This window comes from Haemaphysalis longicornis, unplaced genomic scaffold, assembly GCF_048455015.1.
Source record: "Haemaphysalis longicornis isolate Haplotype H1 unplaced genomic scaffold, Haemaphysalis longicornis Haplotype H1 scaffold_3, whole genome shotgun sequence".
Lineage (NCBI taxonomy): Eukaryota > Metazoa > Arthropoda > Arachnida > Ixodida > Ixodidae > Haemaphysalis > Haemaphysalis longicornis.
Genome location: NW_027526335.1, coordinates 100,436,408 through 100,449,359, shown reverse-complemented (window position 1 = coordinate 100,449,359; position 12,952 = coordinate 100,436,408). Strand labels below are relative to the sequence as shown.

Below are 12,952 nucleotides of genomic sequence, written 5' to 3'. Positions count from 1 at the left end.
CCAACGTTTCCTTTCACAACCACTTCCTGCAACCGCATTTCCCGCTTTTTCTTGTCCGGCTTTGCTCACGGGGTAGAGAAAAGAAATAAGGAAGGAAAGAAGACTTGCCACTCGCTTTCCAGTTTTATAAGGTTACCTGGCGATTCTTAAGAAACGCTTCCGTTTTTCAATGAATGCATGGGCTGCACTCTACGTGTCACTGCTTGGCGCTCAACGTGGGTTCATTATTCATGAAGAAAGAAAGGTGTGTAATAGAGCCTCAACGCAAAAACAATTTATCCTATACCCTACAAAAAAATCTTTTTGGCTTTCCCAGCTACAGCGGCATGCCGAAACCTACGTAATAATAATGACACCATTCCACGTCATGAATCAAACCCTAATCAATGAATACGTGTTGGCGCTTGGAAGCGTTGTAAAATATACTTAGGTGCCGCAATGTACTGAATGAAAAACGGCTGAAGGGCATCAATCGAACAGATGAAGGTTTTCGTACCTGCACAAGAATCGTTATGCGGAAATGTTGATGTTATAGAGGTTCACAGTACAACTTTATGTTGACTTTATCGTGATAACTGTATCAAGGCGATTAGGAGACAAACAATGTCATTTATCAATACGCACTGTTAACACTTTCAGGTGATCACCGCAGAACGCGGAACAGGTTCCCAGAGGCGTTTCTCCAAGGCGCCATGCGGGCCGCCCGGACAGTACAGGGCGGTGGGGGCGAACGAGATGGAAGCTACGTCCGATCTGCCCGGAAACGCCGCTCTCACTTCCTCCTTCCCCCTTGCCCGGTTCTCCTCACGGGTGCGACCCCAATCGCGGGCGGCGGCGAAGTCGGTCGTTTCACCCCTGGCCGCGGCTCAGACGGGCCTATTCAACGCTGTGCCGCGGAAGTGAGCTCGACTGAAACCGAGGGCGCACTCCGCGGTTCCGAGGAAGCAGCGGCCGCGGCGGACACGGAGCAAGCGAGGATGGAGTCTTCTAGCGGTGTTACAGCGTCCGTCACCGAGGCATGGCGTTACCTGATGTCCAAGAGGGACCCCAGGACCAAGGACATGCTCTTCATCGGGGACGTTCGCTTTATCGTGGTCGTGCTGGGACTGTACCTCTACATCGTGTACCACGGCGGGCCGAGGTTCATGCGCAACCGGCCACCGTACAGCCTCAAGCCAGCCATCATGGCGTACAACTTTTCTATGGTGGTTCTCAACCTGTTCTTCATGTTCAGGTTCTTCCAGTACTCGTTCTGGTACGGCGGTTACAGCGTCTTCTGCCAGGGAATGACCCACTCGACGGACGAGAACTCACTCATACTTCTCGACTACTCCTGGTGGTACCTTTTCGTTAGGATTGGCGACTTTCTGGACACGTTCTTTTTCTTGCTGCGCAAGAAGTTTTCGCACCTGACGGCGCTGCACGTCTCTCACCACGCCCTGGTCGTCTGGAGCGGCTGGCTCTGGTTGGCCTTTGGGAGCGACGGTCAGGTGCTCCTTGGCGTGGTCGTGAATTCTGGCATGCACGTGATAATGTACTCTTACTACTTCCTGGCCACGCTTGGTCCCTCTGTGCAGAAGTACCTCTGGTGGAAGAAGTACCTGACCACCATGCAGATCACGCAGTTTGTGGTGCTCCTCGCGCACATCTGCATCCCGCTGTTCTACGACTGTGGCTATCCGGGCATAATGATCGGCCTTGCCTTCGCCCAGGGACTTCTGGGTCTTGTGCTGTTCATAAACTTTTACGTGCACGAATACATCAAGAGGAAAGGAATCAAGAGCGCCGCCAAGTCCGCCGCCATGACCGCGGGACAGACTGAAGTGGTTGGACGGCCTGTTGGAGAAAGGCCGAAGAAGGCGTAAAAGTGGCCAGGAGTTTTTAAAGAGTTGTTTTGTGTTACGATACTGTAAGTAATGCGTCGGGGACGCTTTTTCATGATTTGTTCACTCGGTACCGGCCTAATCTTTTTTTTGGCTCTATGGATCTTCCCCCCACGTGCAGTTTTTATCCTGGATTGTTGTACCATTTTGTACTGTATTTCACATGGCGGTGAGGCTTGTAAAATTAGGACGCTGAGCTGTCAATAAATCTTCGCAAACGGCACATAGAGCACACTGTTAGGTTTAAATTTCCGTCACAGCGGCACTTGCGGGTAATTCAGAGCTGGTTTACTTGAGAAGATCGTGATGTAATGCATTAGCTACTACGACGGTGCTCTTGCTGTAACGAGGGCTGTTAGGCTTCTTTGTCAATAGTTTACGTTTTGTGTTAATAAAATATTGAAATATTTTGGTTTCTTGTATTTGTTTCTAACGTTAACTTAGAGGAAAAAGATGAGGACATACATGCACAGTCAGCAAGTTCCATGGCATCAAAGCTACTGAATACAAAAATCCTTGCACAAGTGGGATAAGCAACCTTGAAATTTAACATTGTCTCTTTTCTACAGTGAAGGCCTAATATGGGAGCTGGGTATCAGAAAGAACCAACACCTACCTATGGGGAAAAACCGGCGATATCAATTTTCACATAATTTCTGCAACATTACATACGTAGCTCTTGCTTGGTCCCAGCACTATAGTTCGCAGTCGGGGCGCTCCGAAAGGAAGGGAGTAAGTATGTATGCAGTGATGGCGTATGTGACATCTGGTTCAGTGCGTCGTTTGTTTTTTGTTTGGTCTTGTCCGTACACATGTTTTTAGGAATTACGAACACTTCGTTTATTGTTTTTATGGCTACTACGGCGTTTCACTTGTTAAAACCTCCTGATGAAAGGCTTGTAGAAATGTGATTAAATTATCTACAGTATATACCCCAAAAAACCTGTCTTCAGCAAGTAGGCTTTAATCAGCTCGTTAACCACAGATATGCAAGTTAATATCAGAATGTAATTCCTGCATTGTCGGGTACACGAAGAACGCAATTTTCCATGTCAGCATTTCCAGCAATAGCTTTTCTTTAGAAACCCCGCATGGCGTAGTGTTGTAAATGTAGCACCACTTTCAAGTGAGGGAATATAAAATTTGATTAGAAGGTCCTTGATTGTCACTGTTCTTTTAGCAGTCAAAGTGGATGTAAATGGTTCATTTCAAATTAGACAGCAAATAAAGAGTTGCACATTCAAGTGCAAATGAACAGCGGTGCCAATGAAAATTGCATTGCCAGCGAAATCGCCCGGACGTTTATTTTGGTAACTAATTAGCTAATTAATTTCGGTATAATTAAATATGAAAGCGGTATATCGTGAAAGCACTTTACAACTGGTTCGAAAAGAATCAATTGACAATAATGGCGGCGATATCTAAAATATATCCTGTGTTTAGAAGCAATTTTTCAAAGGTTGATGACAAACGTTCGTAAAATACATTTAAATAATTCATGTGCACGTTCGCTCATGGCTTAACCTAGTAGAGAGGGGAGGTGAACAGCCCGTAAAACGTCTTTGTTTTCCAGAGCCGGTCATGAACCCCCTGATTGTTAAGCATGCACTCTATGCGCTTCGCCACAGTAGCGCCATGTTTTCTATATGCAAAGAGTTGGATGTCACGGCTGAACAGCGCACGTTGCTGTGGACCACACGCTGGTGAAGAAGCGCGACATTTGCTTGAATGAAAGCTCATTGAGTTAGAGTGATTCAGACGTCACAGAGACAGGGAGTTTCCGAGGCTTTAGGCCACATTTGTCATCGTGATTGACCTGTGGAGCACACGTTTCACGGATGTAGCACGACTGTATTGCGGTAATTTGCCTGTTGGCAAATAAGGCACGAAAGCAGCATGTTAGATGCACGGGCTTTCAGTGCTGTAACTTGGAAATACAGTTATACCCGGATGTAACGAACCTATATGTAACTAATTCGTGGATATAACGAAGTTTTTCAATTCCTCATTGCCACCCCCATTGAAGCCCATGTGCTTGCGACGTCTATGTAACGAAACGTCGCGGCAATTAACCTCGATGTAACGAAGTCGACCAGCTGATCAGTCGTTGTTTTTTGCCCTTTTACTCAAAAATCTTTCGGAGAAATGAACTAATTTAGCAAATGCTAGAACTGCCGTATGGAGCCAGCAGCAATTACAACGTCTGGAATCGCCTAAACACAAAATTCACCATGATGATGATGATGATGATGATGATGATGAACGAAGGGGCTAGCACCATCCCGTGGCTAACGTAGCAGTCACTTCCGGTTCTGCTTGTGTAGCCTGACACCACCCCAGTTAGCAAGTGTAACAACCCCTCACGTTTTTTTATTCGCCAACACCGCAAACTACCGCGCATTTCCAGGTGTGAGTGCGGTTGCGGTTCCTGCCTTACGTTTTGAGGTGCTAGGCCGTCCTGTCGGCATGCAGTCGCGCGTCTCTCCACTTCTATCTTTGGTGTCGGTTCGTCGCCGATGAGTGCTGCTGCCAGAAAAAAAAACAGTTGCGTTTTTTCAAAAGGAGCGCCCAATTTTAAATGCCTCTTTGCTGGCGAGAATGAAGAATGTTGCCGCCTTGTAATTGTATCCCAGCTAGCACCCTCTCAACAATTGTGAGTGTGGTAAAGAGCATCAAGTTCGCAAAAAGGCACCCTTTCAGCACAAGGTTGGTTCGGGTAACGCGTTAAGGCACCGAAAAAGGTCAAACGACTAAAGTGTTACTTAAGTTACGTCTGTTAATACGGGGTTAAGTGACCTTGCTTCTTTAGGGCACCGTGTAGTACTCCAAAGCGAAAGCAGGAGTCGCTACTGACGCACTTTTTTTTCAACGTTTATTGAAATTTAGAAAAAAACACGCAGGGGTCTCTTGCTAGTGCATCAGACCCCCTTAGGGGTAGCGATAAGTTAAGGTTCACGGCGGGTAGGGGTGGGAAATAGCAAGGGAAAAATAGTGGGTTGGGATATGAAATGCAGGAGAGTGTCCCACACTGCCTTCGCTAAATTAGGTGGGTAGGAGGGACGCAGGAGATCATTTAAGGAATTTGGTTGGAAGTTAGCGGGAAGGGTGTCTAGGAGAACCTGTCTTTCAGCTTGAAATCGAGGGCATGTCCAAATAATGTGTTCACCCTTCATGAATTTATTTAACAACGAAAAAGTGCGTCTGGAATTTCGCATGTGTATCCCCTGTGAAATTCCGGACGCACTATATTCGTTGTGAAATAAACCCATGAAGCGTGAGCTCACCTTCCCTGATTTTTAGCATTTTGGATTTGTTTCTACATCATGCCGGCGATCCTTAACTCGAAACCTGTAAATAACGATAACCTGGAGGTAATGAAAAATTGCGAACTTTTGTCGACTTCCTTGTATACATGTTTAACTGTACTTGTGTCCTTCGCAGGGAACTGACTGAAAATGTCCGCTGTTCCCCGCATTATGGGCCTCGGCGCTCATAAAAAGGATCACAATAGACAGAGCAACGAACAGTATTTAAGGATTGCACCCCCCCCCCTTCGTGGCCAGTTTGAAAGGTGGACGCAGAGGCCGTTTTTCATTTCAAGCATTAGAGCAGAAATCCAAACCAAAGTTGCCGTCGCTCACAGCTATCGGTTTTCGCAACCAGAAAAAGACAACTTTTACATTCCTTCGTTGATGTGGCAAATTTACTTGACGACTTCAATTACAGAAACTCCACATCACACCCCCAGGCAACGTGACGATGTGTTAATTTCTTACCTAGCTATAAGAAGCAGCTGCAAAAACTGCTGAACTTTAGGAGGAGGGGTGAGCTCTGCAGACGAATTCCGCGCAGAGATCTGAACGGGCTCTACCGCGCTCGATTTATTAAGGACCTCTACTTTCGCAGCGTTTCGTTTTTAGTAAGTGCCTTCAAACACAAATTGGACTAAAACAGTAAATTACCTACAACTGCGCCTTTCCTACAAGAAGCGTCTCTGGGTATGGCAACTATTTCCGTTTTAATCACCACGGCCAGACGTGGCGCTTATCGTGTAAATGGTTGCTTGCAAAACTTTTGCAGAACTTTTACAGCACATCTGTGAGCGTTGCCTCAGTGCCTGATTATGACTGTCTTGGCACCATCCCCGTGACCGATCATCGCTGTAGTAACCAGGAAGGCGTACGATAGCAGATTTAGTCGATGGGCGGGCTGTCGTTTTGTTCCCCGGAGTGACGTTTCTGTGAAATCGCTACAGTTGTCTAAGCGCCACAATAGAAGCGTTATTGGTATGATAGCGCGTTAGTCCTTTAGAGTCAACAGTCACAGTAGAATTGTGGCTCTTTTCGGCGATGCCCGCGAACCAATACTGCTTTCTTTTTATCACAGTCTTGTATGTTCACACGACATCAGTGAAGACGTCAATGTCACTTCAGTGTTTGACAAACAATAACGTCCTCTGAGCGCATTAATAACGTGATAGCACCTAAATGTTCGAACGCAATGTTTTCATAACGCCATCATACATGTATACCCATATTACTGCAAGATCGTCGAATTATGGTTCAGCTGCATTAAATTTCCGTAATATCGAATCGACTAATCGCCTGCAATTTTTAAATTTTCCTCCAGTTTCCTTTAGTCGATTTACGGAATGGCACATTTGCTCGGGCCTGATACGGTGTCGGAACCCCACGTCAGATAGGTTCGGGCCCATTTCTCCCCCTCTTTCCCCCTGAAAATCTCATCGCATCGCACATTTGCTCGCCATTGCTTGCGCACACTTCTGGAGCAATCCTCAACGGTAATTTCCAATGCCCAGATAATAACGTGTTGGCCGTGTCCTTGAACACTGGCAAAACTGTTGCCACCTCTTTGTTCCTATTAACGATGAAAAAATCTTTAACGAGTGTCAATTACTGCATCGTACGCTGCCTAGTGTAACATTTGACTGATGGCCTGGACGCTTACGGCAGCCAAGAGAAAATTGTGGGCTGATGGACCGATGTCATACCATGTGTTCAGCCGTATCAAGCTGCTGATTCTTTTCGGCTTGTCGGTGCGGGCCACCTACTTCGCAAATTCCACCCGTCACGTTTGTTTGCAGCCAGCGGGGATACAATAGGTGACCGAGAGAGCACCGTTGACCCTAGTTCGGGCAGGCTGTTTGTTCGCTCGTAGCTCTCTGGGTCACTGGTTGACGTGACCTGCGTCGGCTTCTATCGATTGCAGGACACCCGTAGAAAACAAGACAACAAAAATGGCAACATCTTCACTGCGTAGATGATTCCGAGGGTTCGGAGTACGGGGACTCGAAAGGACATCCAAGTTGCGCCCTGAGTGACATCCGATTTGCGCCCCGACCGTCATTCGATTTTGGTCGCTTTTCCTCCGTTTGCCACGCTTTCCTATTTGGGGAAGCTCGTTGTCTTCGTAGACGGTGAGCAGCAGCGTGACGCTTCTTACGTTCGTTTCCGTCCATGGCGGGAAGAGGGTGTGTGATTTCCGAAACCCGCTTATACGCGCGGTGCACCGCGGTACCATCTGATGATGATGATGATTGCTATTGGTCTCCCCTTTGAAGCGGGGTGATGACATGTCATCTTACCAAAAAGGACTAATATAACCAGGTTTTACACTCTTGGTTTAATACTAGCGCTGCTTAGGGCAGGCACTAAAGCTTATTAGGCCCGAAATACTTTCTTTTCCCTGTTACAGGTGGTAACTGTCCTAGGCAATATTCCCCTCTCTGCTTTTCGTCCACCAGCATTCTAATCTTCTTTTCGTCCGCTCGACAGCCTTGAAGTTAACTTCCTCTCTGACACCCTTAAATCCTAGGGCTTCTGAAAGCCCAATATTCCCTTCATGTAGATTTGGATGGATACCTTCACATTCTAACACTATGTGCCGCATAGTTTCTGTTTCTTTTCCGCAGACCCCACATACCCCATCATTTTGTGAATACTCGTGTTTAGGAGTAGCGCCATCTAGCGTAGTTCGATGCAGTCACTGTGTATTACAACTTGATCATGACCTGACTACACCGGTGTTTTTGCGCGTTTTCTCGTTGATAGGTTATGTTTGTGCCTGTTTTCGAGTGTTTTGGAGTGTTCTTGTGCACTGTTAGGTAGTTTCCACACAGATTTTCGCTTGATGCTGGTTTGCGCACGGATGGACGCGGACGGACATTGGGAGGTCCTAATGTACTCCTCACCGTTACAGGCGAGGGAGTAAGCCGTTTGACTCTCGGGTACCAACTCACGGTCGTAGCCCAGCGGGTAGGACGACTGACACTGACACTGTCTGGTCTAGCAGACACAGGCTCGAATCGTGCCGGTGCCTGTATGATTTTTTGAGATTCTAAGTGCTATGCGCACGGCGCGGACGGACATTGTGAGGTCCTAAGGTGCTCCGCACCTAATACAAAAGCCACCATAGCGGCATCCTTTGGCCGGAGCGTCGTACCTCCACATATTCCATAGATCTGCAAGACTACTTCAAAAGGTTTGAATCGTGGGGGTGTATGGTGTTTACTTTGTTACGTTCTTTTTTCGGTGTGAAATTGGAACCACTTCCCGTATTCTGCCTTCTACGGGTCCATTGACGCCTGTACCAAAATTCCTGCCGCTGATCTTATACTTGTTAACGTAAAACGAGGACAGGAAAGCAGACGGACGCGTTAGCACAAACAAGCGACATATAGGCGACAACTCCCGGTACGAGTGCCGCCTAATGGCGCCGTGACAGTGGACCGGGATTAGGGAACCGCGTACACAAGTCCACAGTCCACCAAATCGATACCACATGCTTGAAGCTCATGCTGCTGTTTTGTGCGAAGATGAAAAAAAACCTATTATGACTCCGTGCAGCAGCGTTCCACATTATAACGATATAAAGTCTCTCTGGCGCCATCTGCTGGGAGATTCGAAACTTTAAACCACATCACTACACAATTAAAACATCTAAAGGGGTGGTTAGCCTCGACAACTGACAATAAACCTAGCTGTAAAAGATAAACATTCTTATTGTTGCATTTTGTTAGGTTTTTAGGGGCAAATACCTAGTATACCTTCCGACGTCTATGAGGGAATTTTATGTTTTCCATTACGCTAATAAACTCGAGTTACGCGAAGGAAGAAGACCAGTAATCTTTCATAACACTTTGCACGGCAGTAATAGCCTAAATGTTAATCGCTGCTCCTACTAAGTATTGCGCAGATGAGCAGTATAAACCATGAAAGAAAAGGAAAACAGATAACTAGAGAGGGGATGAGTAGGAAAACACAGGGCAAGGACTGGATTCAGAACGCGCAAGACCGGGGAGGTTGGAAGATTATGAAGGAGCCTTCCTGCGGCAGTGAGCGTAATAGGCTGCGGCTGTCACTGGTCAAGATTATGATAAAAAAGAGGGGGATGATGACGCATATGTACACAAGCTTATTGAGGCTCCGTTATAGGTAATGGTATGTAAAAGCGAATAATAGCTAAATTATAAAGCTGGAAACGAGGGCTCGCCCCACAGGATGAAGTACAGTTGTAGGGTACTATGCGAATTTTTTTTACTACCATGGCAACGAAAGTCAACGTTAAGATGAGCGTTCAGATATACGCTGCAAATGACAAATTCGAATGCGTGCGAACTGGCGTCAACTTGCCATGACAGCTCGCGGCTTTATTCAAACCCGCGAAATGCCGTCTAAGGGCAGCGAGGCACTCAACGGTGCATTAGAGCACGCAGGAAGATCTGGAGGGCTTTCGTGACCGTCCCTTTCTGTCTCGAGTCTTTCCGCTTCTCAGGAAACGGAAGGAAGTTCAGAATGATTTGTTATACGTGTAAATAGCGGACACACTTCTGTTGTGTTTGTAGCTCTTAATCCGGATTGTCTTTTGCTGGTTAGTCGTTACTCAGTGGAATTCAAATAAAAGCTTCAAGGCATGAACCGCTCCGCGCGAAGCAATGGCGCGCTGTATGTGCAAATCTCCGCACCGGCTCCCTCTTGTAGAGAAGTGGGAAATTTTATTTCCTCTAGCTTTGGTTTTTTTGTATAACTGTCGTCTGCGAGGTAATTGTCGCCTGTCATCAACGCAGCAACTGTTAATCGACACGCAGCGTAAAATTATCGATGCCATTCGGACAAGTGCGTGGACTTGGATGTCATGTAATAGCCAAAATAATAATAAGGCAGAAAGAGAACCAAGGGTAAGGCGGAACGAAAGCTTTTCTGCACATTAGAACAATCAGTGCGATCAGAAGTTATCGTAGACTGAACAGCGATCCTGGGGTCGATTGTGACTATTCTAACCACAATCAAAAGAGTCCAAAAAGGTTTGAAATCAGTGCTCCAGGGCTGGACATGTTGAGTTGTCGGGTTTATTGAATTTTTTGAGTGAATAACCAAGCTTTGGTATCATTTTTTTTTCAGAGCTTTGTTTGCACTTGACCAGCGCCTGTGCTTTCATTTCGGCACTACCACTGTGATGTTACATCTGCGTAATAAAATGAGCAGCAAAAGCTTACCTGGAACAGCGGTGATTAACGCAGCCGTTATGTTGCGGGGGCTCCAAATTAAGTAACACACGTAAATTCCAAAGGATAGAAAGCGGAACAAACCAGGAATGTTGTGCGCTTTGCAGACCCTCTTTTGTTCTGTTTGCGCTGAAGCATCACAACGGATCGGGCAGTGTATTATCTCTCGCGTTCGGTGGGAATCACCTACATGGGCAGCTACAATCGGGAAACCACAAGGTTACTCCACTTGACTGCATGCATACATTACAGAAGTGATGTGACCTTTTGTAAAAAAGTGAGGAAAAGGTTGTTTTTTATAATGATAACATAACTTTCTAAGAGTTACATTTGTTTCCAGGGCGATCATGTGCCGCACCCCTTTAAGGGACACAAGTTTGTTTTATTCGCAAGATCTGGCATTCTGCAGAACCCTCAGTGCTTGTCCAGTAGCAAACGATGCTCAATTAAACAATTTGCGCCTAAATTTTAATTCGCTTGCTGCATCTTATGCTTCCAGACGACAGCAACGAAATATTCAGGGTAGGTATATAAAACGAGAGTAGTATGTTGACTAAGGCTGCAGGTATCCAACAAATTGCGTTTTTGATAACCATATTTACCGTCTGCCATCTGAGATGGCGCAGCAATACCGCTCGATGAGTGCTGCTCGCACATTTTCGACCGGACTTTGACTGGCTCATGTTTGTTATGGTCGATAGAAATTGGTTTCGTGAAACATCAGGTAGGACAAGACAGAGAGGGTCCCGAAATTGACCATGCCGCTTATGTAAGTTGGCCAGTGTCGTGTCAGACAGGTCCAACGCGCCCTACGGCTGTGTTAAACAGTGTCGACAGGCAAACTGCCGCACTAACTGCTTCAATGTTTACTTGTTAGTTCGTAACACTAAATTCAAGCGCCAATAGCTCGTTTTGAAAGCGTATGACCCCTGTTTATTTACCGTTGGATATTGGTGGCCTCAGCCAATTGCAATGAGCTGCCCATAATGCGTCATAAGTTCAGGGCGGAGAAGTAGCGAGTGAGCCGCACGCCTATTCACTGCTTTGCACTGTATGTAGCCTATCCGTGTGAAGTTTTAGTTAAAAGCGGTGTCAGTGTTATTAAAATGAGGTAATCTTTGGAATGAATCCAACTTGAATTTTGTGTTCATGGAGCCTTAATTAAGTCGACGTGACGGGAACCTAAACACAAACTTTTTTCTTGCACATGAACACCTTTCTCATCAGCAATTTGACAGACACACCACGCCCCAGCAAGCTTTTTTTTCTAAAAAAAGTTTAGTCCATACAAGCGTAGAAATTAATTGTTTTGTTCTTATTTTTTATACTTTAGTTTTATTTATTTTATTTTGCTTAATTTTTTATATTCTTGTTATTTTTTAGTTTTTAAAATTTCGCTCGACCAATTATCTTTATTTACGTTATTCTAACGATTACATTTTGAACTTTGACGAAATCGGCAATATTGTGGAAATGCAGGGCGTTACACGGTTCGCCATTTTCCGTAATAATTTTATACTTTCTCATGTTTTGTTTTTCGAAATTTCTTTCAACCAATCATCTCTATTTACGCAATTATCAAGATTACAGCTGAAACTTTCGCAAAATCTACAATATTGTGGGAATGCCATGCGGTTAAGTTGTGACATTTTTCGTACTTATTTCTATTTTTATTATTTTTATTTTTTCAAAATTTCGTTTGGCCAATTATCTCCACATACGTTATTCTACAGACTATATTTGGAACTTTCGCGAAACCTGCATTTTTGCGGAAGTTCCGCGCGTTACAGGCTCCTGGCTTTGGGGGTACTGGGCAAAGAATGCTACCCATTAAAATGGAGTACCGATTCCGTTTGCACCGTTTTCATTCGGAGGTAGCTTGGTGCCACAACGTGTTCCTTTCTTCGAATAAGGAGCAACTTATGTATTTACATTTTTTAGTAGTGTATAAAGCACTATCGTGAGCACACTATGCGCATGCGCTTCACGAAAATCTGCAAGCCCGACCATATTTAATCTGTGAAATCCTGCGGCGTTTCTAAGGAATGACGTCTGTTGGTGGAACACCAATGCTGTATTGTTAAGTGCTTTTAAGAGCTTTTAAACCTTCTTTTAAAGAGGCGTTGGGACGCCATGGTCTGCAATTCTTACGCTTTGCATACGCACATTGTCTCATTTCCTCTCACCTTCATTATACCGTCTGAGACGGCTTTTGAAATTGTTCCTTGGTACGCTTCACCTCATGGAAACAGACGGGGGACAGCCAGCTCGCCTTCTCACGCCGGAAGGCGTACAAAGACGCTGCATACATTACAAGGCACTTCCTTTAGTGCCGCCTCAGAAAATTCAAGTTGTTTCCTTTAACTCAGCAGCGGGAACTTGCCGGTGATGTCGGGTGCTTCCAGTTAGAGGCATTGAGGTTGGCTCGAATTGGAAGGTTCGGTGTATACGCCCATTATGGTACTTTGAAGGATACAAATGCCGTCCGTGCGATTTGCCACCCAGCAGTGATGACGAATGAAGATTGGCTTAAAGACGAACGGTT

At 45.6% G+C, this 12,952-nt stretch overlaps 1 pseudogene; it reads left to right on the top strand.

Moving 5' to 3' along the window:
- The first annotated feature begins 849 nt into the window (after positions 1 to 849).
- On the top strand, positions 850 to 2,165 carry LOC144173355 (very long chain fatty acid elongase 7 pseudogene; annotated as a pseudogene).
- Positions 2,166 to 12,952: the final 10,787 nt, after the last annotated feature.